Source organism: Cydia splendana, chromosome 2, assembly GCF_910591565.1.
Source record: "Cydia splendana chromosome 2, ilCydSple1.2, whole genome shotgun sequence".
Taxonomy (NCBI): Eukaryota; Metazoa; Arthropoda; class Insecta; order Lepidoptera; family Tortricidae; genus Cydia; species Cydia splendana.
This window is the reverse complement of record NC_085961.1, coordinates 2,814,878-2,841,199: the sequence shown is the minus strand read 5'-3', so window position 1 is coordinate 2,841,199 and position 26,322 is coordinate 2,814,878. Positions and strand designations below refer to the sequence as shown.

The following is a 26,322-nucleotide window of genomic DNA, read 5'->3' as shown; positions in this document are numbered from 1 at the left end:
CGGTTGCCAAGAGGTTCCCCCCAGCAGGTGGGCAGGGGAGGGGGGGAAAAAGTGCCTCCGGCGCGCCTTACTCTAAGCTTTATATCTGCATACATCTCGCAACTATATCAAGTTTGGTGTCTTTTTCGTGTAATTCGAGGATGAAGAATTCATTTCTGTTACTAAATTTTCACTCACCCATACAAAATATCGAGAAATTCAAAATTCAAAAAAAATCTTTTAATTTTTTTTTTCGTAAATCCTTTTAAAAATTTAAACTATGAGGATTTGCTCTAGAAAAAAAACACCTGTGAATAGCCCAGTTATCCTACTACACAGAATAGTAAACTTGTCCAACATTTTTTTTCATAACTCTGTTAAAAAAAAATGTTTTGTGTCGCGCGGCGTACCTGCTTTGTAAGAACGGTATGCAGCGTTTAGGATTTTTAAGTATGTTTAGATGATTTCTGATAAGTTGTTATTCTTCTGGTTGTAGATTGCATTAATAAATTACTTCTGGACGTGATATATATACAAATATAAATTAAATATATAAATATAGATGTTGGGAAACCCTTCGCCAACAGAGTTAAGTATTATAAATATGACAAAATTAACATTATTATTTGTATGTCTTTTCCATATCTCGGGACCATGGGGTCCCGGACCTTTGGGAGGCGTACGTGGGGCCGAAGCCAACAGAGCAGAGGCCCTTTAAGGCACTTTAATCTAAAAGCAAGGGATACATTGTGGTGGATACTATCCCCGAACGCACAATGTGATACATCCGGAGATGGTCCCCGCCAGGTGCAAAGACTATTGCAGTGCAGCACTTTTGTGCTGCGATGGGAACTAAGGTCATGGGCTATAGATTTGAAAGTTGGATGGACTGGATAATGGGCTATGGGAGAGACTAGCGGACACCTGCCGTAACAATCAGTCTCAAAATTGTAAATGACAGGTGGTGACTCGCCAACTCCTTAAGTGGGCCCCGCAATGGCCGCACGCACAATGCGACAACAGGGCAACACTTTGGAGTGGATGTGAGGTTGTCGAGATGTGAGTCTGCGGTAGCCAGATCCCGGTAATCCGTTCAGCAGGCCGCCGGCGTTATGACATTTTACACTTCCAACCTGGATCATAGGTCCCGCTCTTGCGACTCCATTCTGGCCGGCCAATCAAGGCAAGCACAGAGGCGAGGGCCAGATGACAGGGCCCTCTGGAATAGGGGTCCGCGGTGTCGCCACTCACCGTCAGCTCGCCACAAGCTGCCCCCGCGGGACATTATTATTATTATTGTGGTGTTGTAGACATAGCCCACCGGATTAGCAAGCTGAAGTGGCAATGGGCAGGCCACATTGCACGCAGAGAAGATGGCCGATGGGGTCGAAAAGTGCTCGAGTGGAGACCACGGACTAGCAAGCGCAGCGTAGGACGTCCACCCACAAGATGGACAGACGATCTTGTTAAGGTCGCCGGAAGACGCTGGATGCGGGTCGCTTCCAACCGGCACGTATGGAGGTCCAAGGGGGAGGCCTATGTTCAGCAGTGGACGTCTTATGGCTGAGATGATGTGGTGTTGTGGGCCTTTGAGTGATGCATTGGCCAGCATTGATCTATTGTGACGGCCCTTTAAGTTCATTACTAATGCCCGTTGCATCCAGAAAGTTCCAGATTCTTAGGGCCGTAATGTTTTGTACCTCATAGGGTTGCACTATTTGTCGCCCTATGTAGGTACTCCTTTTTGACATTAGTGGTCCACAAGAACAGAGAATGTGCATTGCAGTCTCCTCTGACTCCTGACAGAACCTGCATGTCGCATCTTGTTTCTTGCCAATTTGAAACATGTTTGTTCAACTTCAGTGTCCAGTCAGTATTCTGGTCACCGCGCAGGTTTTGTGCCTTTTGAGTCCTAAAAGCTCCTTAGCAGTTTTGCTGTTGAACCCTTTGATCAGAGCTTTCGAGTGTTCTTGTCCTTTAACGAACTTCCACCAATCTCGTTCTCGCTCTCGTTTTTTCTGTTGCTGAGCAGAGAATATGCATCTCGTTTTGTGCTTCCACAGAACGGTTCTGGGCCGACCAGGGGTGTGTCTGCGCCCTTTCTAGCAAGTTCGTCCGCTTCTTCGTTTCCGTTAATGTCGGAGTGCCCTGGTACCCATCTAAGTGTAACTTTGTTGGAGTAAGTCAGTGCATTTAGGTTTGTTTTACAGTTCTGGACTAGTTTTGAGTTTGACTCAAGGGATTCTAGTGCCAGCGGAGCAGCCTGGCTGTCTGAGTTGATGTAGAAATGCTGGTGTCTTAGGTTTCTATCCAGATTGATCTCCGCACATTTGTTGATGGCGAAGACTTCTGCCTGCAAGATTGAGGCCAGTGTGCCCATGCTGGCTAGCGCTCTGAGCTTAGATCTCTCACCATAGATCCCACATCCTACATCATTGCCTTTCTTGGAACCATCTGTAAGTATACCAGATGTGGCTTCCCTTTTCGACGTACATTTGGTTGTTGATCCATTTGTCTCTAGGAGGTATTTCTACTGTGTACAGTTTGGTGAGATGACATTCGGTGTGCGTGTCATCAGTGGGTATGCTAAGAGTTCTATTCGCAAAAACCCAGGCCTTTAGATCGGTTAATGCCTGAGAGCGCCATTTTGGCCTGTTTAGCGTGCATATTCTGTAGACGCACTGCTTGGCCTCCTTTTGCACCTGCAAGTGGAGTGGTATGATGTCCAGCAGTGCATCTAGGGCCGCTCCCGGTGTCGAGGAGTAGGCGCCTGTTACTGTTAAACAAGTCGTGCGTTGCAGGCTGTTTAGAGTGTCTATTGCTGTCTTTTGGCTGGTTTTGTTACACCAGACTGCGGAGGCGTAGGTGACAATTGGCCTCACTACCGCTGTGTATAACCACATAGCAATTTGGGTCTTAAGCCCCATCTTGCTCCTGCCATTCGACAGCATGACCACATGGCCATTTTCGCTTTTTGTATAATGTTTCTCAGGTGAGGGTTCCAAGTTAACTTTTGGTCGAAGGTGACCCCTAGATACTTGACCTCTGCCGAGAACGGTATTATTTGTCCATTAAGTCTTGGTTTTGTGAGTTTATCGAGCTTCCGTTTCCTTGTGAATGGTTAAATGGCTATTACAGTCTTGCTCGGATTAATGGACAAGTCATTTTCTCTACACCATTTGAATATTGTGTTTAGAGCTCCTTGCATTAGGTTGGATATTGTGTTGAGGCAAGGGCCTTTGACGATGACTACAAGGTCGTCGGCATATCCTTGTGTATCAAAGTCTTGGCCTGACATGATTGCAAGAAGTTGGTCCACCGCTAGGGTCTATAATAGTGGGGATAAAACGCCTCCTTGTAGGCACCCTTTAGTGGTATAAAATTCATGCTCTATATATAGTATTGATGGTCAAGAGTGGCTACTCTGTTCGAGAGCATGCTATGTACCCATCTGGTAGTTTCGTCTACTCCCTTTGATTTCATACCATTGAGTATGGTCTCTGTGGGCTCAAAGTTGTCGAAAGCACCTTCAACATCAAGGAACGCACATAGAGCGGTTTGCTTTTCCTCTAGGGTTTTCTGCACCTTGTCAACCAGGTTGACATTTCGGCGACACGGCGGTTTTCAGTTGTGTCGCATGTTCCGGTGTAGGATTTGGTCTATGTTTGGGGACAGATTATAGCCCCTCAGCAACAGCCACCATGCCCTGCTGACTGGGGCTGGTCCAAACAACATGGTTATTCGGAGCCCATATGGACAAGTCTACCTGCGGCGGCTGCTGCTTGTTTAGAGCTTATTCGTTGCCGCTGCAAAACAAAATGCGCAGGGAGGTGCAACTGCGTTAAAAAAACCTAAAATGCACAGTCCCATGGGCATGTAATGGCAATTACAAACAATATATATCTTATTTTAACCCGCATTTTTTGTCAAACATCTCCTATGTTAATTTTATCACATTTATAATACTTAACTCTATTAGCGAAAGTTTTCCCAACATCTTTATTTATATATTTAATTTATATTTGTATATATATCACGTCCAAAAGTAATAACAACTTATCAGAAATCATCTAAACATACTTAAAAATCCTAAACGTTGCATACCGCTCTTACAATGCAGGTACGCCGCGCGACACAAAACATTTTTTTTAACAGATTTATGAAAAAAAATGTTTGACAAGTTTACTATTCTGTATAGTAGGATAACTGGGCTATTCACAGGTATTTTTTTTCTAGAGCAAATCCTCATAGTATACATTTCGTACAGGATTTTCGAAAAAAAAAATTAAATTTTTTTTTTGAATTTTGAAATTTTTGTATTTTTTGTATGGGTGAGTGAAAATTTAGCCACAGAAATGAATTCTTCATCCTCTAATTATACGAAAATGACACCAAACTTGATATAGTTGCGAGATGTATGCAGATATAAAGCTTAGAGTGAGGCGCGCCGGAGTCACTTTTCCCCCCCCCTCCCTTGTCCACCTGCTGGGGGGAACCTCTTGGCAACCGGGCTTAATCAGCTCAGGTCACCCCCCGGAACACCTGTTCCAAGCGGTTTGCTTTGTCTCCAAAATGCAAGGTCCCCTTAGAAAACGGGACCTTAGATCTCCTGCTAGTAGACCAAAACGGAGATAAAAGATTGAAGAATCGATAACCGTTGTCTTATAATTAGTGATGTACCGACTATTGATTTGGCCGACTAGCCGACTAATCGGCGCTCGAATGGCCGATTAGTCGGCCGACTAGTCGGCTAGTCGGCCAAATCATTAGTTTCGTATAAGTTCAGGTGAAAAACAATAGTTTTGCTCCTTAGGTTACGCTATTCATTATATTAGCTTGGCTAAAAGGTGTTCTCTACAGGTCTATCACAACTCAAAGGTCTATAACGGACCTATCACAAGAATCCTCATTCAATTTCCGTCTTTCTTTTATTTTGCGATCCTGAGCAGACCGTCAGCTTGTAATAGGTATTTCCAAGGCTCTATTTCCCGTACGTAGTCGCCAGTTAAGAAGCTATCCCCTGTGGTCAGCGTCTTTACGAGCAACGTGCCCTGTCTAAGTCTCTGAATTTTGCAATAACATTAATAGTTTCTCATGGCTCCACCATTAAAAAAAAACAAAAACTGAATAATAATTAAATTATTTAACTATCGAACTTGCATATGAAATTACATGAGAATCAGTTGAGATCGACCTGTAGAGGAAAACACCAGCCCACCAACATACGATAAAGATCAAACGGTCAATTATATGAACAAAAGTTTTCGTATGCACCCTGAATAGGTATTTTAGTAAAATAGACATAAAACATATGGTAAATATTGACTGTTCATTTCTCTTTTTCTGTTTTTCTTTCACTAATAAAGTGCCGACTAATCGGCCATTTTTGCCGACTAGTCGCCGACTAATCGCCGACTAGAAATGTGGCCGGATAGTCGGCTTTCCCGACTAGTCGGCGACTAGTCGGTACATCCCTACTTATAATTCTACCTGTAGTGCAAAAAAAGGAGATACGATTCAAAACTTGTCAAAAACTTTTACAAAAAAAAGAAAACCGACTTCAAAAAGGATAAAATAAAATATAATCCGTTTTTAAGTATACGCGTTACTAACTGATATGTTTGAAGTCGGTGCCAAGCCAAATTTAAAGCATACCATGATTTTAGGGCGATCCGATAACAATGTGGCTATATGTATGTACGTTGGATTGCCTTACACGACAGCAATGATTATACTTTCTGTAGATACCTAAGAACCCACTGTCAATCCACCTTGGCGCAATCCGTACCATGTTTGTCGGTACTAGTATAAAACCAATGCGATTGCCGATATGTTTTTTAAAGAGCAATTTTTACTAATTTTCGAACTTTCCATAGTACTCAGGTGTGGGATTGGGACTGAGTTATTTCCCGCCTCTTATCCAGAGAACTTGATTTCAAAATATAAAACTATTCAAGAACCATCTACAGGGCTTTAACTTTTTACCTGCATGGCAAATTTCACCAGTTTACATGGCAGTTGTTTAGCTGAAAAGGTGACAAAGAGACAGACAGAATTACTTTCACTATTATAATACCTATTAGTACAGTTGTAATGTGATTTATAGACATAAAGCTGATTATTTTTGACCGGTATTGTTACTATTTGTCTAGGCACCGACTTCAAACATATCAGTTAGTAACGCATATACTTAAAAACGGATTATATTTTATTTTATCCTTTTTGAAGTCGGTTTTCTTTTTTTTGTAGAAGTTTTTATTTTTCGATTTTTAATTGTAAGGCATTGTTAACAGCTTATGAGTGACGCGTGACGCATGAATGAAAAGAATAATGATGCGTATCACTAAATTCGTAATCATTCCTGTCACTACAGTGCACAAACACAAAATCCATCCTCCGCCCCGCCACTGACCCAATCCCTCAACCCCCAGATCACTCAACCTCACAGCACATCAACCCCTGATCACGGAACCCCTCGACCCTCTGACAAATTCGCTAGCGTGTGCGTAACTTACTTTCTATGCGTCTCGCTCGTACTGGCATCCTATTAGCGCGAGCGAGATGTATAGAAAGTAAGTTACGAAGACGTTAGCGAATATGTAGTGTCAAACTCGTGGTAAGGCTACAGTTGTACTTCATCAAATGGGTTATTAACGGGAGGAAATGTTTCAGTTACTATAAAAAACAACGATGTCGCCATACTCGTACCTTTAAAAATTGAGGAGTTCCCTCATTTCCGTATGAATTCCGTCAATATTATAACAAACAATATTATGGGAACACCTTGGAGGTAACTTCGTTCAAACAAAAAAATAATTACTCAAATCGGACCACGGGTTCCGGTGTAATCTACACTTATAAAATCATCATCATTTATCATCAACAATCATCATCATCAGGTCCACTCCATCAAATTAGTGGTTTTCAAGTGGAAATGCTTGATTTGCTTAAGACAATACCCAAATCACCATACATGTGCCTTTAAAAATTGAGGAGTTCCCTCAATTCTTCACGGATCCCATCATCAGAACAGCACCAGATTAATGTGGGACGCTCTTGGAGGCAGTTCCCTTCAAACAAAATAAATAATTGCTGAAATCGGACCACGGGTCTCGGAATAATCGCTGAACGTCGTACATTTTAAGAAATCTTCATGATTATCATCAAAACAATCAGCATCATCAGGTCCACTTCATCAAATTGGTGGTTTTCGAGAGAAAATGCTCGAGTTGCTTAAGAAAACACCCAAATCACCCTACATGTGCATTTAAAAATGAATGAATGAATGAATGAATGAATGAATGATGCTTTTATTGGAAACACACATACACAACAACATTAAAAAATGCTTAAGTCTAGGTAAATTTGAAGTTACAGTGTTGCGAGAGGTTCCAAAAAGGATAACACTCAGCATGTGTTGCAGCACATGAATAGTGTTACGACGCTGATTTTCAGTGTACCCATTGACACGTAAAACAAACACAAAACAACACAGAACATAAAAACAAAACCGAAGCAGAATACAACAGAATGTGCGGTTGACACGGTAATTTATTAACAAAATAAGAAAACTGAGACATGTTTATGAATAAATACTTACATAATACATAAATAAATATATAGACTCTAAAGCACAGTAGTCGGTACAAATACAGGTGGATGTAGGTAGGTATAGGTCGGCTAGGTGGGGATCGTTTGTTCCTTGAGTAGGTGCAGTTTCAGTCTGGATTTGAACATGTATAGTGAGCTGGCATTTCTTATTGGTGGTGGGAGATTGTTCCAGCACCGCGTGGCTGCGTACCGGAAACTGCCACGGAAACTAGCCGACCTGTGCCTTGGACAGATGAGGCGGGGGGCTTGCCTTATGTGTTTACGGGAGAACGTTAGTCTTTCGTAGAGGTAAGTTGGTTGTTTGGTCAGCATAATCCCGAACAAGAGTGAAGCAAAATGTAATTTTCTACGGGCCTCCATCTTAAGCATATTGCCACTATTTAAAAACGGTGTTACATGTGTTCTTGGTGGAATCGGAAAACAGAATCTGGCACAGGCATTCTGAAGCCTCTGTAACTGAGTTTTTGCACGAGATAACAAGCAGTTTCCAATGACCGTATCGGCGTAGTTCAGTTTTGACAATACAAGGGTGTCACAAAGTTTTATTCGCATATCTACACTTAAATAGTTCCGAATCTTGTATAAAACTGTGAGGCGGTAAAAACAATTACGCGTAATTTCTAGAACGTGATTCTCAAACTGCAGTTTCTCGTCCATAATTACTCCCAGGTTTCTGGCTTCTGACACGCGAGGAATGATTTCGTCTAGAATACGGACCTGTGGGTTGCGTAGTGTTGTATTTGCCACTTGATTTTTGGTACCTAGTATTAAAAACTTTGATTTCAAAGGATTCAGAACTAAACTGTTTTTCTTAGACCAGTATGCAACCTGATTGAGATCTTGATTTAATTTTGTAATGGCTAAATTAGTATTTTCAGGCTTAAACGAAATATACATTTAAAAATCGAGGAGTTCCCTCAATTCCTCATGGATCCCATCATCAGAACAGCACCAGATTAAGAGCGCTATTACATTTCGGCGTTGAGCGAGTTTAGGTATTTTACGCGCTGCGGCAGGCCGTGCGAGCTCAGTATGCCGATCCCTTCTACCACACTCGCACTACAATGATGGATTAAACATTCTTGATCCTTCGCGAAGCATATTGAAATCAACCATAACAACACTAACTGTGCTTAACTTTTAAAGTCCTAAAACTGTTATTTGGTAAGTACGAAAATACTAAATGCAGTGCAAATGTAAGTGTGTGCAGTGTTCATAAATTATTTTTTCATCTATTTTTGACGATTTTTGACCCCCCCACCCCTCAAATCATCCAAAAATCATGCTTCGGATGACTCTGTTTCCTCCTACGTCATACTACCATCATCCGATGTCCAGACCCCCCCCTCCTTCCATTTGAAACGACGTAATTTATGAATAGCCCCATACTCGTACTTATGAAGGTATAAGTATTACTCGAAATAAATTATAGGTACTCGCTTATTTACATGTTTCGTCATAGCATTTGGTACCTATAGGTTGTAAAGTTTGTATCAACGAGGGTTTAAAAACGAACTAGTATTGAGGATCTCATGATAATGATGATGATTAAGGTGGTCACGGATACCAATCAACCATGTAGTAACATGATTAGGCTCGTTTGATTCGTCTCAACAAGATCTTTGACACTGACGATACACAGGGTCTGATGATGGAGCTGGAAGGTGGCCACGGGTACCAGTCTATCATGTAACTAAACCACTTCGTGTTTGGGCTCGTTTGATTCGTCTCAACAAGATCTTTGACACTGAAGATACACAGGGTCTGATGATGGAGCTGGAAGGTGGCCACGGGTACCAGTCTATCGTGTAACTAAACAACTTCGTGTTTGGGCTCGTTTGATTCATCTCAACAAGATCTTTGACACAAGACAATACTCAGGGTCTGATGATGGAGCTGGAAGGTGGTCACCATTACCAATCAACCATGCAACTAAACCACATCGTGTTTAGGCTCGTTTGATTCGTCTCAACAAGATCTTTGACACTAGGTGATACACCAAACACGAAGCCCAAACACGTAGCCCAAACACGAAGTGGTTCAGTTACGTGATAGACTGGTACCCGTCGCCACCTTCGAGCTCCATCATCAGACCCTGAGTAGTATCTTGTGCCAAAGATCTTGTTGCGACGAATCAAACGAGCCCAAACACGAAGTGGTTCAGTTACATGGTAGACTGGTACCCGTGGCCACAGTCCAGCTCCATCATCAGACTCTGAGTACTAACTTTTGTCAAAGATCTTGTTGCGACGAATCGAACGAGCCCAAGCACGAAGTGGTTTAGTTGCATGGTTGATTGGTACCGGTGACCACTTTCCGGCTCCATCATCAGACCCTGAGTACTATCTTGTGTCAAAGATCTTGTTGAGACGAATCAAACGAGCCCAAACACGAAGTGGTTTAGTTGCATGGTTGATTGGTACCGGTGACCACATTCCGGCTCCATCATTAGACCTTGAGTACTATCTTGTGTCAAAGATCTTGTTGAGACGAATCAAACGAGCCCAAACACGAAGTGGTTTAGTTGCATGGTTGATTGGTACCGGTGACCACCTTCCGGCTCCATCATCAGACCCTGAGTACTATCTTGTGTCAAAGATCTTGTTGAGATCAGGGACCGGAACCGGTTACCTTAACCGGGGTTTTTCATAGGGTTATTTTAAAAGTGGTTATAAAAACCCCTACCATAACGGTAACCGTCTGATAAGGTAACACTTTGATTCGGTAACCGTATCAGATCGAGTTAACCTCGGTTACCGGTAACCGAAATAAAAACCCAGTCGATTCAGTTACCTCATAATAAGGTTTTGAACCAGTTCAAACGATTGTAATTTTTACGCACACTTAAATTGAACTTATTATTGAATAACCGTGGTTGGCATGGGCGGTCTATTAAGTCTCCAGCACAAACATGTTTTTTTGTCGGTAACTTCGCTTATTGTCAATTCAAACAATATTGTACTTTGAGTCCTTAAGCTAAAATTGAAAACATTATTGAGCGATTACAGTATTACTTTGGACTCTTTGGAGCGACAGCCGCAAGTAGAAACTATTCCCCGATTCTGGCCCCACCTCTCAGTGGTCACCGATCCTGACCCCAGGGCCGATCCACCGCCCCCGCTGAACCTAAAAAAAAAAAAAAAAAAAAAAAAAAAAAAAAAAAACAAATAGCCCCCCATTTGAATTGATTGCGCTAGGTCTCAGCAGTGCCCGGCGCCTCCTTCAGGTACTTACGAAATACGCTAATTAAACAATACACCTTGCTCACCACGGTAACAATAGGCTTATCGACCCTTTTCTATTGTTCGATCTCGACTCGGGCGCGTTATTGTGTTACCGAGCACACTACCTGGACCCTTCACCCACCGACGTCTTCATTCATGCCTTCTTTATGTGCGTATTATACTGTAGGTGTTTGTGATAGGTATTAGCGATAGGTATTTGCAATAGGTATTAGCGATAGGTATTTGCAATAGGTATTAGCGATAGGTACTTATTTGCGATGCATAGGTACTGGGAGCTATTTCGATTTATAAGGTATACAGTTATAACCTAACCTAACCTAATTAGAATTTACACAAGTAATCCTTCGGTAGCCTAAACTAACCTAAACCTTCTTTTACCAAATCTTACTTATTCTTCGAAAACCAAACCTAAACATAAAGAAAGTAAACTCGTAGTTACTTGTTTCTTTGTATTAATTAAAATAACGAGACGTGTGAGGCATTTCTTGTGCACCTGTATTCATTGTTATAACAGCTTAATTGCTTTATTGATATATGTCTATTATGTTTTATGCTGACAATGGATTTATTGTTTCCTATACCTAATTTTTATAACTTGGGTTTGAGTAAAGAGAGCTCTGTATTAGATGAACTTGTTGAGACATGTTACTTTGTATGATTTTAAAAAATAACGTGACGTGTCAACTGGTTTCAACATGATTTCCTCTAATACGTCGGCATTTTTTGTGCGCTTGTATTCATTGTTAAACAGCTCAATTGCTTTATTGGTAGACATCTATTATATTTTATACTGACAATGGATTTATTGTTTCCTATTATGCTTTTGAATTTGGGTTTTATTAAAGAGAGCGTCTGTATCAGATGAACTTGTTGAGACATGAGTTGAACGGTATCGTATCCTGCTCACTATCACAGTATAAAAGTCGAAGAGAAATGGGTTTGAGTAAGTATTATTGTCGTGACAGTCCTCTGTATCAGAGCTCCTTGTATCTACTGCAGTATATAGAAATATAGTGTTAATTCAACAGTGAGGTGTTTAAGTGTTTATAGAAAGACCCAACAATGGATGTAAGTATGTCTTTTATTACCGTAACTTACTTTGTTTTGTTTTCACTTGTGTTCTTTGTGTTTTAATTATCAAGATTGTAGACAGTGTGTAAATTATTGTTTTATATTGTTTCAGTTCACTGAAAATACTTTCAAGAACTATTACTACCCGGATGATAATAAAGACGAACCAAGCGACGAAGAGGGTACGCTTGGTTTCAAAGTTAAACAAGCCATCGCAAAGAAACGTTCAGGAAACAATATCGATAGCTTCTTTGAACGACCTAAAAAGCAGTCCAAAGTTGTGAAACGGTCTTCGAATGTGAGCAAAAGTTCACCAGACGGTGTTGCAAGCTTATCATCCGGACAAGACGACGGGGCGTATGCATCACATTTGATTAAAATCGAGATATATGATATGCAAAAAATTAAAAACGTCCCACCCATGGAACACTGGAAGCATGCGGACTTCAGATTGAAATATTTTGCGTTGGAAGACGATTTGGAGCTACAAAATACGCGAAATATTATTTATAACATCACGAAGCAATTAGCTAGCAAGGACAGTTGTGTGAAATATTTTATAGATAATAAGAAACAGTAATAGTTATAATTATTAATGATAGTAGTAGCTTAATGATTGTGTTAAGGTATTTCTCATTTTTTTACCTCTCCTTAAGTACATTTTCCCGGTAAGAGATTCTTTTGTATTGTCTCGTATTACAAGAAACAAAACGTGTTAAGAAATATTTTGTAAATTATAAAATAAAAATAAAAATGTGTAGTTTAGAAAGGTCATTGTGTTATATGAACAAATAAAAATCTTATTTAAGTACATGTATTATTTTATTTCACAAAAAATGTTTGAAACATATCCCTTAATATAAGGTCATTACATACAGAATTATCAGAAAATAAACTTAGCATATCTTTCATGGTTTTTCCATGATATTTAAAATACAAATAAACTAAACAATATTCACCACAAACTGAAGTAAAATGGTTTTGAAGAGGTTTATTGTTATAAAACCACTGTCTCGTGTTTCTTTTCAAAAATAAGTTATGGTAACCTGAAGGCTTCCGTCCAAAGGAATCAAAATATTCTCCTACACCAGTAACATCAATGTGTATGGCAACCCAGTGGGAGCCTGGTTTCGTGTCAGGGTCCAAATTACTAACAATAAAGACAGGTAGATCGACCCAAATAGGTATTTTGTTAGCAGCAAAAACATTTGATTCAAAAAGTGGGTTTAATTTCTTCATACAAAATTGAATCTCATTAGTATTCATAATTACATAATTAATAACAATTTATGTCTTGATGATGCTGCGAACAATGACTACAACAAAATAAAGTAAACGAAAGAAAACATTTTATTTATATAATTATGTTTTTCAACTATTATAATCTACAGATACATCACGGTTTTTGTTTATTTCAATAATGTTGTCAAATTCTGCATACACGATACAATTAATGGTGCTAGTTAGAGCCGAATCAAAGCGTACTTCTATCCGAACACTTCCATGTCTAACAAGATTCCAGTGTGAAGTTGAACTAGCAGATAAATCAGGGGTTAAATCAAAACATAACAAACAATATCCTCCACCATAATCTGTTCTACTTATTCCATTACCTTCGTTGTGAAAATGAATACCAGTTCCAGAAAATAAGGTGTGATATGCCGCCGCTACTATACCAGAACTAAATGATGGTTGTAATGTTTTAGAAGGAATTTCATGACCATCTACAAACAAACTAAATGAATTCATATTATAATTTTGAAAATTAAATGGATTCAAAGCTAAATTTCCATTAAAACCTGAATTTGATACAAATCCAATAATACAGCGTTTAGGAATTTGTCCGAGAAATATATTATCCAATGTTTTACCCTGGACCCCTGTTGGTATTGTGAGAACCTTAACTTCTGCTCTCGTAATGGGGTACTTCGCAGTCGTTGTTGCCAATACTTTTTGATGGGCTAACAAAACGCTAGGATTGATTTTTGTTCTTCTAACAATGAGACTAGCATCTGTTATTTGTACTTTAAGTTTTTTATCTTGATGACAAATTAAATTAAACGATTCTTTTGATCGGACTAACTTAATACGCAATTCAACACCATTTATCAAGAATTTCTCTTGGTTAAATATATCGCCATGCAAATGTCCAATCATTTCCACTTCCTTACTCTCTTTGATAAATTCTAGTCTTTTCTGAAATCCTTTGTTGTTGGCGTCAACGGTATCCATAAAATCTGGGGTATCCTCATACCATAACCCACAAGTAAGATGGGTTTTTTTGGCTGCCGGTCCATAGTTGAGAAGATTTTCCATATAAGCACGGTAAGCATATGTATTGTTTGGGGGTGATATGAGTTTTTGATTTAAATATACATCAAGTTGGTTGAAAAGGGAATGTAGCCAGTTATTGGTGGGTCCAACTCCGGCATCTGCTTTTAATTTTGTCCCATCTTGATTCAATACTTTAGCAGTAATATGTAACATTGTGTGTGATAGATCAATGTAGTCATCTCCTGATCCAGGTACTTGAAATTCAATGGGGCCATCATCACTTAAAGATGAAATTGGTTTGTAATGAATCCAATGTCCGCTTTCAATACTTGTTTGAGTTGATGGAAGGGCAAATATATCTAATTCAGATTTTGCACATTCACATGAATGACTGTGTAGAAATGACATTATTTAACTTGAAAATATATCCTTATTTTTATTATTATTTCTACTTCCTCTTCGTCGCGATGCTTTTCGAGTAATGAGCGGTTCTCTTCTTTTATTCGACATTTTATACCCAGATCCTGACATGAGAGAATCAATTTTTTCATCAGCCTTTCTTTTTAGGTTAGCGCTCGCTTCCTTAAATCGTGATCGAATGGAACTATCCATAGGACGAGAATTTACCATATCAGATAACAAACCAACCCCTGCCCCTAAGGTTTCTTTTCCAATGGTTTTTAAGCCGCTAGATAACAAAGGGAGCACTGATCTAAATAGTCCACCCAAAAAACTGCCTATACCATGTCCTCGTTGATATGGAACTCCCTTATAGACAATACCTATCCCAGAGCCGGCTTGGTGTGAATAATAATGTTCGTAAGGACAAGAGACTGACGATCTGTTGTAAATCATTTTACTCGTTGAAAGTGTAGCTTCACGCAAGAAGATCCAAATTGAAATGGTACTCTGACACCAGTCGTTGTTCTTATATCTATTTCAATGGTATCGAACTCCCTTCGTAAAACTGGTACATAATGAGCGGGTGAGAAGATGTGAGTTTTATAAGCTCCATAAATGAACTTAGTTGGATCTAAAGGTATTATTCTGAGTAATGAAGTAATAACATCTCCGACTACTTGTGGATGTATTATATCAGTATAAACAAATATTTGAGATGGTAAACCTAAATATAAATTTGCAGGGCTTTTTCCTAATGTATTTTGTTTTAAATTTGTTTTCGGTTTAAAACCCAATTGCAGACTTAGTATCGGAGTTGTAATGATAGATGTTATTTCTTTATTTGTTGTTGCTATTCCAACCAGTTTTGTTAATCCATCATATCGAAATTTTACGTTATTTTTTAACTGTGGGTTTTCATTAAACGCTTGAAGAAAATGATCTATATTATCATATGTAGTGGCTGGTATATGAGTTTTTATATCCACTATTTTTGTAGTTTTATCGGTGGGTGATAACACCTTTTTCTTTAAATAAATTATGTTTTCGTGCTCTTGAACATTATACATGGAACAAGGATATTGAAATTCCACCAACCCAACAACCCATTCTCCATCCAATTTAATGGTCTTTGGTAATTTAGTTAAGAAATGTGCAGTCGTGTTATCCGTGTAGTAATCTGATGAACTATTACTTAACAAAGTTAGATAAAAACTATTTTCACTCATATTTTCTTTAAGTTTGATTCAGGTATCCAAGAATTAAATTTATTAGGATAACCTTGCCACTTAACTAGTATTTCCTTTCTGCCAGCAACTCGACGCGAGCGTATTATTTTATCAATTTTATACTCGTTGGAGGGGAGGTAAGTTACCTTTTGTAATTCTTTAGAATAAAATGTACCAATGATGGGTTCACCTTCTAAATCCTTTATTGTATAAACAACTCGTGGCGATCTGTTAATGATCGAATCAATAATAAATATTTCATCACTCCAATTACTTTCATAACCTTTTTGAAACACATGCTTATATTTAGTGATTCTAACATGATCACCTACATTTAGTTTTTTAGTTTCTAATGAAATTTGCCTATCTTTTTTGCGATCATATAAATTACACCAAACAGTCATAATATTATTAGAGCTAACATCAACTGGGCGCATTTTAATGCTAGAATGATAGCTATGGTTGTAAGAATGTAGAAGATCTTGTAATATATTTGTGTAGTTATATGTATTCTTATGAGTGAAGTAACGCCACATTTTCATTTTAAGTGTTCTTTGAAACCTTTCTACTATACTTGCTTTAATGTCGGGGTTATTAGTGGTATAATAATTAATATTTTTGCTCTTAAAGTAATCTCTAACCGCCTTTGAAACAAATTCTGTACCTTTATCAGATTGGATGTGACGGGGAACAGAGTTGGCTTCAGTAAATATGCTTTCAAAACATTGTTTAACAGTTGCTGAATCCTTCTTCTTCATGGCTCTTGCAAAAGCATATTTACTGAACACATCAATAACACAAAGAATATATTTGTACCCATCATTATATTGACTATAAGTACTCATATCACTTAAATCAGCTTGCCAAAGTTCATTAAAGTTCGAGAGAATGTATCTATTTCTAGTAAATCGTCTATGAATAGGTTTATGCAGCGTGTACGTGTCTTGAGATTGTAACCATTTTTTCACTTCCTCTTTGTTCATTTGACCTTTCATTTCTTTTGATAAATTATTTAAACTGCTATAGCCAGCTGGATTAGAAACATCATAATAGATTCTGTTAATATCTAATAAGGAGTCCATCTTTCCCACTCTATTTTCTTTCCGGATCGCTTTTGCACCCGTGTAGCAAGAGGTGTAGAAGTGTTATTATCTTTATCTGAGGAGGCTCTTGTTTTCACAGATGTGGAGGGGGTAAAGGGTTCAATCAAAGGAGTACCATTAATAAATGCCAAATTTGTAGGATTACCTATGCATGACCTAGGAACTTCGATATCTTTTAAAAGTAAAGCAAACACTTCCCATCCAATTGGCTTAGGGCGTTTAAGACATCTAACCGTGTCGCTTACCAAATCAGTAATATTACTATTTTGAATGGTTTGGTTGTTTATAACAACTTCACCAGTCTGTTTCCACCAAATTTTCGGTTTACTTGAAATAATGTAATCTAACAACGTTCGAGCTTTTTTTTCATAAGATTTAGGTAATATGTTTATAATTTTTGACGGACTAATTGGTATTAGTTCTTGATTTATTTCGCCAGGTGGTGTATTAAACGATGACGGTGTGGCTGCTTCAGTTACATCATCTGTAACTGACTCATTATTTTCATTCTCCTCCTTTTTGTTCACTTTTGTTTTTATAATATCATTACTTTCGTTGATGACTTGATCTACCCCCTCCATCACGATGGGTATTCTAAACGGTTTTCGATCTGTTTCAATAAAATGTAGAAATCTTTGCAATGCTTGAGAATATAACGTCCACTTTTCGCGATCATTCATTTTACTTTTAAGGATTTTTTGCATCTCTCCATCTAACCGAGATGAAGAATTTTCGGGTGGACTCTCATTGCGTTTCAGTCTTTCAATAAAATCTGATTCAACTAATAACATTTTTTTCGTGTTTTCCATTTTGATTATGATAAAGAGTTCACTAAAGCACTTAAAACTGCACCTAAAATAATAGGTAGAAATGCACCTCCTTTTTGAACTATAACAGTTTTTCTTATTTTATGTTTCCCTTTCGAAACTAATTTTCTTAAAATATCTTTATATTTTTTTAGTTTCGTCTTTTCTTTTTTTTCTAATGGAATTTTCCCATTTAGGACGTTATAAATGCACTCACAAATAATGTTGATCTCTTCATCGTCACAAGATTTAAGTAACGCAGTACGATATTTGGGTTTAAGCAACTGCAATGCTTCAAGTAAATGTTTATATGTGTTTACTCTTGCATGCATCATGTAGAACTGACTAAAATATGCTGATTTTTATCATATTTAAACCCCTTTTTAGGTACATACACTGTGCAATGCCCATCAAACGGAAATATTTTTGTTTTAAAACGGCATATGTCATTTGTATTTTGTTTCAGGTCAATCATGAGGTAACCATGAGCCTTCTTTGTAGCATCTTTGTAGGCTTCATCCACAAACTTTGAGTTTTCTGGGTAAACTTGTCGTGACAGGTAGCGTATTTGAGTTTTATCCCTGGGATTTTTAAAAAATACAATGTAGCTTGTATTCAATGAAATATCACGTTGACCTCTCCCTTGATGAAATATGTTTTGTGTAATATAAAAAACACTTAAGTTTCTATGATGACTACCTTTCGTAAAAACGTCAACGATTCGTCCATCTGATTCTCTCATCAAATCATCTATAATAAGAAGTTTAGGTTTCTTCCCATCAAAAATGGAAAAATCTGGTATTCCTTGACTATAATTTACATTTTCCAGATTGTACAGAGGTTGCATTTCATCATAACACCAAATAATTTCATCAAATTCAACATTACATATCTCTTTGGAGTTATTCAAAAAGTTTGTAACAAACTGAGTTTTACCACACCCACTAGGACCTGCGACAATGGTGGTGAAAGGATGATAAAAGTGAATCATTATTAAATATCGTAATCTATGTGTATGTGTGTGTGTGTGGATGAGTGTTGATATGTTAACGGATGGACTTTAAATGGTAATATTCAGAAAGATGATTACTATTTAAACAACTGAGATACTTATAGTAGATAAAAGGAACTTAAAAAAAAAAAGAGATTGTATTTTCATGTTCATACTTTTTAATTGCTTTTTTTACACTGCTAGCGCTTCGGAAATTATTTTCATTGATGAGAAGAAGCGCCGCAAGAAACTCATCAACTTTACCACCAGTTAAAATTTATCACAAAAATATACTTATTCGTTTTATTTTACAATATTTACATACCTAACACTAATTATAATTAAAAAAATAATTTCATTTCATATTTACAAAAATACCTAAAAATATACAATAAAATAAAATTAATTTCACTATTTTTTTTCATATTTACAAAAATACCTTAAAATATACAATAAAATAAAATTCATTAGTTTTTTTTTACATGTTTACAAGTAATATCATAAAAATATACAATGTACAAACAATAATTAAGAATTCGAATGTTCTGTGTGATAATATTGAAAGTTTTCAATTATTGTTGTATTTTATAATGACCCCACGCAAGAGTATCAGAAGAGTTTTCTAATAAGTATCGTTTTGTATCATCATGCGATAATGATATTTTATTTATTTTTTGAGTGAATATTATATGTTTTATAGATTTAAATCTTAGCATTTGAGCGCGTTGCACATTTTTTTTAAATAAACACGTTTTGTAATTGTCAAGAGTTAATTTTTTTGTAACACTTTTATTGACCCCTTTGGCTTTTGATAAAACACCGTATTTTTCAGTTTCCTTATCATTCTCATCATATTTTTCAACATCTAAGGCATACATTTTAGACCGCAGACCTACGAACTCTTTGAAAATTCTACCATTATTTTCATCTTTGAAAAATCCTAATCGCTTTTTATTTATCAATGGCAAATCATATTTATTGTTAGGAGGATAGCCAGATGTATCAAAATATAAATTTAGATCTGATTTTATATCTGCGTAATAATTTTCCGTGAATATTTGATATACTAAACTGTCTGTATCTGTATAAAGAAGCTTAAGATTGTCTGGATATTTGGTTTTCATGTAGTTATAGTGAAAGTCATACATTAAAGTTTTCGATATATCTAATACGCAAAATCCCAAATAAATCGGTTTGTTATAAAATATTTTAGTTTTATTCAATTGTACTGCTACTAAATTCTCAGAGAATATGGATAAACTATGGAACTCAGGTTTCGCTATCAAAGATTGAACCCCCTGCGATTTTCCTCGATTTTCCCAGTTATTTAATAATTTAACATTTACGCGTTTCGCGACATTTTCCATGGTCTTACCGAACACTGAATTATTCATTAGTTTAAAGAAATCTTTTTCAAAATCGGATGATGCCTGCGATCGCATGTGGGTGTTCAAATCTATGTAACTTTTTAACCACATAGACTGCTGAAATTTAAGAATGCGGTGGATTTTACTCAATTTCAAACCATTCCTCAAACACTGTTTTAAATTTCTATAATGAATGACATAATTCGTTTTTCTATTTAAATTAGGAATTAATTTTTTTTCTTTGGAATTACCCAAACAAACGTTTTCAGGACAGAATGGCAAATCTGAATGAGAGTCATGCAACTCGTTGGGGTATTCGAGATCAACTTCTAAAATGAAACCATGATCAGCATCATCAGATATATTAAAGTCAGTGTCTGTATTTACCCATTCAAATTTACCGGTAGGAAGACATTGAGACATAGCCCACCCGTAAAGGTTATTTGCATCAAAGTACATAAGAAATGACGATGGGATATTTTGATCATAATCCGGCAAAAAATTATTGTTAGCCTTCGCGTATCTATTACTGCATTGTGATATGCCACCTCGAATATTTTTAGCTATAAAAGCTATTTTATCAATATCAGTTAGGAGTTCTAGTTTTATTTTTGTGGTTCTTAACATTGCATCCCAACTTAATCCCGGAGCAGTATAATAATGAGCGGGGTCTAATCCATACGTCTGAAGACAAAGGTTTCTAAAATTTTCAAATATATCAGTTAGTAACAGAACATCAGTTTTTAAATATAAATCGGAATAATCCCCCATATTTTTGCAATGAAAATGAGACCAAACATCTTTTGCATGATTATAATCCTCTTCTGAGATGTGACTATCAGACAAAGAACTAAAGAATTCATCTTTAGTGGGAAGAGCTGTTAATTTTAAGGATTCGTATGATGTCATGTGTTCATAGGGATAGACACCCTTTCGTAATAAGCGTTTAACATCTTCCTCACGTGGAAAATTTAATTTTAATTCTTGAAATTGTTCAGGCAATAAGTTTTCTGCCAATTTCTCAAGACTACTGGACATAAATTTAAGTGAATCTAGAAATCTCAATTTGATTGTGCGATTATTTATTTGCAAGCTCTTTGAAAATGAAATATATTTTTCTTTATTCTCTGGAATCAGTTCAATGTCGCCTTCCACCAAACCAAGCCCATGCACTATAAAATGACTATCATAGTTGCTCAAATTATGGAAAAATACAGGTACAAAATTAGGAGCCCTGTATTTTTCAGAACAAAATTTATGTGCTACTCCTTCATAAAGTCCGGTATGGTCATTATAGGAAATGACGGAATCTTCGTTTAAATTTCTATCACAAATATAACATATACTACTTTGAGCAATGTGCACATTATTTGCACTAGATAAAGGCAATGGAGTTTTTACAAAAGTATTCCTCCTACAAATGGCTTTTAAGTCTTTTTCCATATACTTCATAAATTCCTGGGTGCAATTTTTGCCTTTATATGTTCTGTACACTGACAATTTATCATTATATGAACACTTAATGTAGTATCCAAAACTATATACCTCATGTTTTTGTACATTTGTTGTCGAGGATGTAGTAGGATCAATCGGAGGTGTTTGAATCGGGTTTAGAAAGGCTTCGAAATCGGCATAAACAACAAAAGGTACCCTTAATTTACGTTCATAATTATCAAAGGTAACTTGATTGGAGGAGACGTTTTCATTGAACCAATTTTTCTTTTTATTCTGTTCTGAAGGTAAATTTGTACAAACATGGAAACAATCGTTTCTTTGATGGTTAATTAAATTGTCGCGAGTTGTAAAGTTCGACAAACAACCATCACAGATATGTGCAGCATGCTGTGTATTTGATAATTGTTTAGATACTAACCTAGATAAATTTTTGATATAGCAATAATGCCCCTCACTGTCTTTGGTTATGTACAATAAGTTTAAGTGGGTAGCTTTTCTGCACTTTGTTAAGTGTAATGGACCTACTATATCATGTTTTTTACTTTTCGAATTGTATTCAAGACCAAAAACGTTTATACTTATATCATTCATTTTTTCAAATTTCTGAATATCTCCAAATTTGAGTGGGAAAGTTAAATTTCTAAAATTTAATTTATTTTTATGCGCTATATACGATTTTGTAGTGTTTGAACGATGACTTGTAGGTGGATATAAGCCTGACAATACAGCCCACCTAAAACATTCATGATCACTATTTTTTACATTAATGACTGCTTTTCTGTTCTGAATATCACGCGGTAATTCGATATAAGAAGAACCACGCAACGGATTAAATTTATTTACATTGACATCTAGATAGTTAAATTTTACTAAACTCCATCCACTGTCTTTTCTCTCAAAGTTAGATAATTTTGTTAATATATCTTTAACTACTGACTCGAAAATATCATCTTTGTCGCTACTAGCATCAACTACATTGTTACATAATTGGAAATCAAATGTATTATTTACTTGTTTGCTCTCTTGAGTAAAATCCGCATTTAAAATAAAGTTTACTTTTAAAGCATTATGATCAGAGAGGGAACGATCTAATAATGCAAAGATTTTAGCTTTATTTCCTTGTAAAATTGATTCGGGAGTAAATGGTTGGTGAACATTTTCATTTAATAGTATTCTGTAAGTGGCCACCCTATTCTTAAAAGCATTTTCAATTAACTGGACGTTAACCCATTCAATGTCAGCCCTTAAAACATTATTTTTATGAAGATTACTATTTAAATGATTTTTAAAATATCTTTTAGAGACAAACTTATTACACACAGAACATTCAATTTCATGATTATTATTTGTACTCACAATGACATCGGGGACTGGATCGGATGATGTTGATGCCACAGGTTCAGCAGCTGTTGGGCGGTTTTTCTTCACCAAGACGTCTTCAGTCTCCAAAACTGCAGCTGTCCTCTTTACTCCCCGTCCTATTTGAGAAGATCTAAAACAATACAAAATAAACATAAATATCTTAATGTCAAATAAAATAAAAGTAATTACTTAAATGGTTGGTTGTATATACTAACTTAAGTCTTTTCGACACTGTTGACAATAGGCCTGCATCATCAAAACTCCATCAATTACATCTGATGACTGACTATTCCCCTTGGAATTTTTGATATGCCCATCACATGGTGTATAGTATGGTATAATATCAGAATCTTGCACTAACGTGTAAGGTAATTTATTTGATATGTACCACATTCTTATATTTCTATGAAAATATGCTAAAATAAATTCTTTACTTAATTCCTCAATCTTATCACGAGGTAAAGTAAGACCAATGTGATAGTAAGTAAACACCATGATGGAAAAGGATATCACAGCACAAGCACGGTACCAGACCACTGAATGATCTCAACTCGAGATACCCACCCTTATATAAGTAGTCCTCTCCCACCTAACGTTTATACTAACAATAAGTTCAAGTCATAACCTGTTAAGAACCCATCCTTTAGTTAAACAGGTACTGTCAAGTGTTATAAACATGTATGAACAGGAATATTTATACAAAAATATTACTTACGCCTCTCGATGAAGTTGGCTCACAAGTCGGGCAGCCTCGCATAGATCTTCATTTTCTTCTACTTCTTCACAGAGTCTGATGAGTTCAGGATCGTAGACATCACAACTCAAAGAGTCCATTATGAAATGAGGTAACATACAGTGCTTTCTTTCATTTAAATAGTTGACTACAGGTATAAGAGTTCTAAAAGTGGGGGCTGTAACCTTTACAAATGAGAAGTATTAAATTAAAACGCGCTGTAATACCACTAATACCATACAATAGAAATAATCTCTTACAATGAAAACATTTACTTAACTTGTTATCAGGTAAGATAACATCCTTTTTTGCCTTTCATATTAAAAACATCAATGCCATTCTTAAGTTAAGTTTAAATGTTATTTAATTTTTCTACTAACACGTTATTGTTTAGATAAGAAAAGAAATACCCCTTATCTTAAAGTGAGTTAATTGTTTTGAAATTTTATTTGTTCATTTAATACAATAACCTTTTGTAACCTACGGACAATTTTAAATACTTTCTGGAATAATTTATAAAATAAGCTTATTATTTACAAAATATTTCTTAACACGTTTTGTTTCTTGTAATACGAGACAATACAAAAGAATCTCTTACCGGGAAAATGTACTTAAGGAGAGGTAAAAAAATGAGAAATACCTTAACACAATCATTAAGCTACTACTATCATTAATAATTATAACTATTACTGTTTCTTATTATCTATAAAATATTTCACACAACTGTCCTTGCTAGCTAATTGCTTCGTGATGTTATAAATAATATTTCGCGTATTTTGTAGCTCCAAATCGTCTTCCAACGCAAAATATTTCAATCTGAAGTCCGCATGCTTCCAGTGTTCCATGGGTGGGACGTTTTTAATTTTTTGCATATCATATATCTCGATTTTAATCAAATGTGATGCATACGCCCCGTCGTCTTGTCCGGATGATAAGCTTGCAACACCGTCTGGTGAACTTTTGCTCACATTCGAAGACCGTTTCACAACTTTGGACTGCTTTTTAGGTCGTTCAAAGAAGCTATCGATATTGTTTCCTGAACGTTTCTTTGCGATGGCTTGTTTAACTTTGAAACCAAGCGTACCCTCTTCGTCGCTTGGTTCGTCTTTATTATCATCCGGGTAGTAATAGTTCTTGAAAGTATTTTCAGTGAACTGAAACAATATAAAACAATAATTTACACACTGTCTACAATCTTGATAATTAAAACACAAAGAACACAAGTGAAAACAAAACAAAGTAAGTTACGGTAATAAAAGACATACTTACATCCATTGTTGGGTCTTTCTATAAACACTTAAACACCTCACTGTTGAATTAACACTATATTTCTATATACTGCAGTAGATACAAGGAGCTCTGATACAGAGGACTGTCACAACAATAATACTTACTCAAACCCATTTCTCTTCGACTTTTATACTGTGATAGTGAGCAGGATACGATACCGTTCAACTCATGTCTCAACAAGTTCATCTGATACAGACGCTCTCTTTAATAAAACCCAAATTCAAAAGCATAATAGGAAACAATAAATCCATTGTCAGTATAAAATATAATAGATGTCTACCAATAAAGCAATTGAGCTGTTTAACAATGAATACAAGCGCACAAAAAATGCCGACGTATTAGAGGAAATCATGTTGAAACCAGTTGACACGTCACGTTATTTTTTAAAATCATACAAAGTAACATGTCTCAACAAGTTCATCTAATACAGAGCTCTCTTTACTCAAACCCAAGTTATAAAAATTAGGTATAGGAAACAATAAATCCATTGTCAGCATAAAACATAATAGACATATATCAATAAAGCAATTAAGCTGTTATAACAATGAATACAGGTGCACAAGAAATGCCTCACACGTCTCGTTATTTTAATTAATACAAAGAAACAAGTAACTACGAGTTTACTTTCTTTATGTTTAGGTTTGGTTTTCGAAGAATAAGTAAGATTTGGTAAAAGAAGGTTTAGGTTAGTTTAGGCTACCGAAGGATTACTTGTGTAAATTCTAATTAGGTTAGGTTAGGTTATAACTGTATACCTTATAAATCGAAATAGCTCCCAGTACCTATGCATCGCAAATAAGTACCTATCGCTAATACCTATTGCAAATACCTATCGCTAATACCTATTGCAAATACCTATCGCTAATACCTATCACAAACACCTACAGTATAATACGCACATAAAGAAGGCATGAATGAAGACGTCGGTGGGTGAAGGGTCCAGGTAGTGTGCTCGGTAACACAATAACGCGCCCGAGTCGAGATCGAACAATAGAAAAGGGTCGATAAGCCTATTGTTACCGTGGTGAGCAAGGTGTATTGTTTAATTAGCGTATTTCGTAAGTACCTGAAGGAGGCGCCGGGCACTGCTGAGACCTAGCGCAATCAATTCAAATGGGGGGCTATTTGTTTTTTTTTTTTTTTTTTTTTTTTTTTTTTTTTTTTTTTTTTTAGGTTCAGCGGGGGCGGTGGATCGGCCCTGGGGTCAGGATCGGTGACCACTGAGAGGTGGGGCCAGAATCGGGGAATAGTTTCTACTGCCGCAGCGCGGCCATTCCTTTGTTTATCTTTATACCTGTGTGTTCTTATTGTTTTTGTTCATTTCGGAGCAATTCTAGTGTGGAATTTTTAGAAAAGGGCTTGCTGCAAGTAAACACCATCCTATCCTAGCAATATCTGCTATTATTT

At 36.6% G+C, this 26,322-nt stretch overlaps 1 protein-coding gene across 1 annotated transcript in view; it reads left to right on the top strand.

Annotated features, from left to right (window-relative positions):
- LOC134802844 (serine/arginine repetitive matrix protein 1) overlaps positions 1–26,322 on the top strand; it is a 50,943-nt gene that overhangs the window by 9,317 nt on the left and 15,304 nt on the right.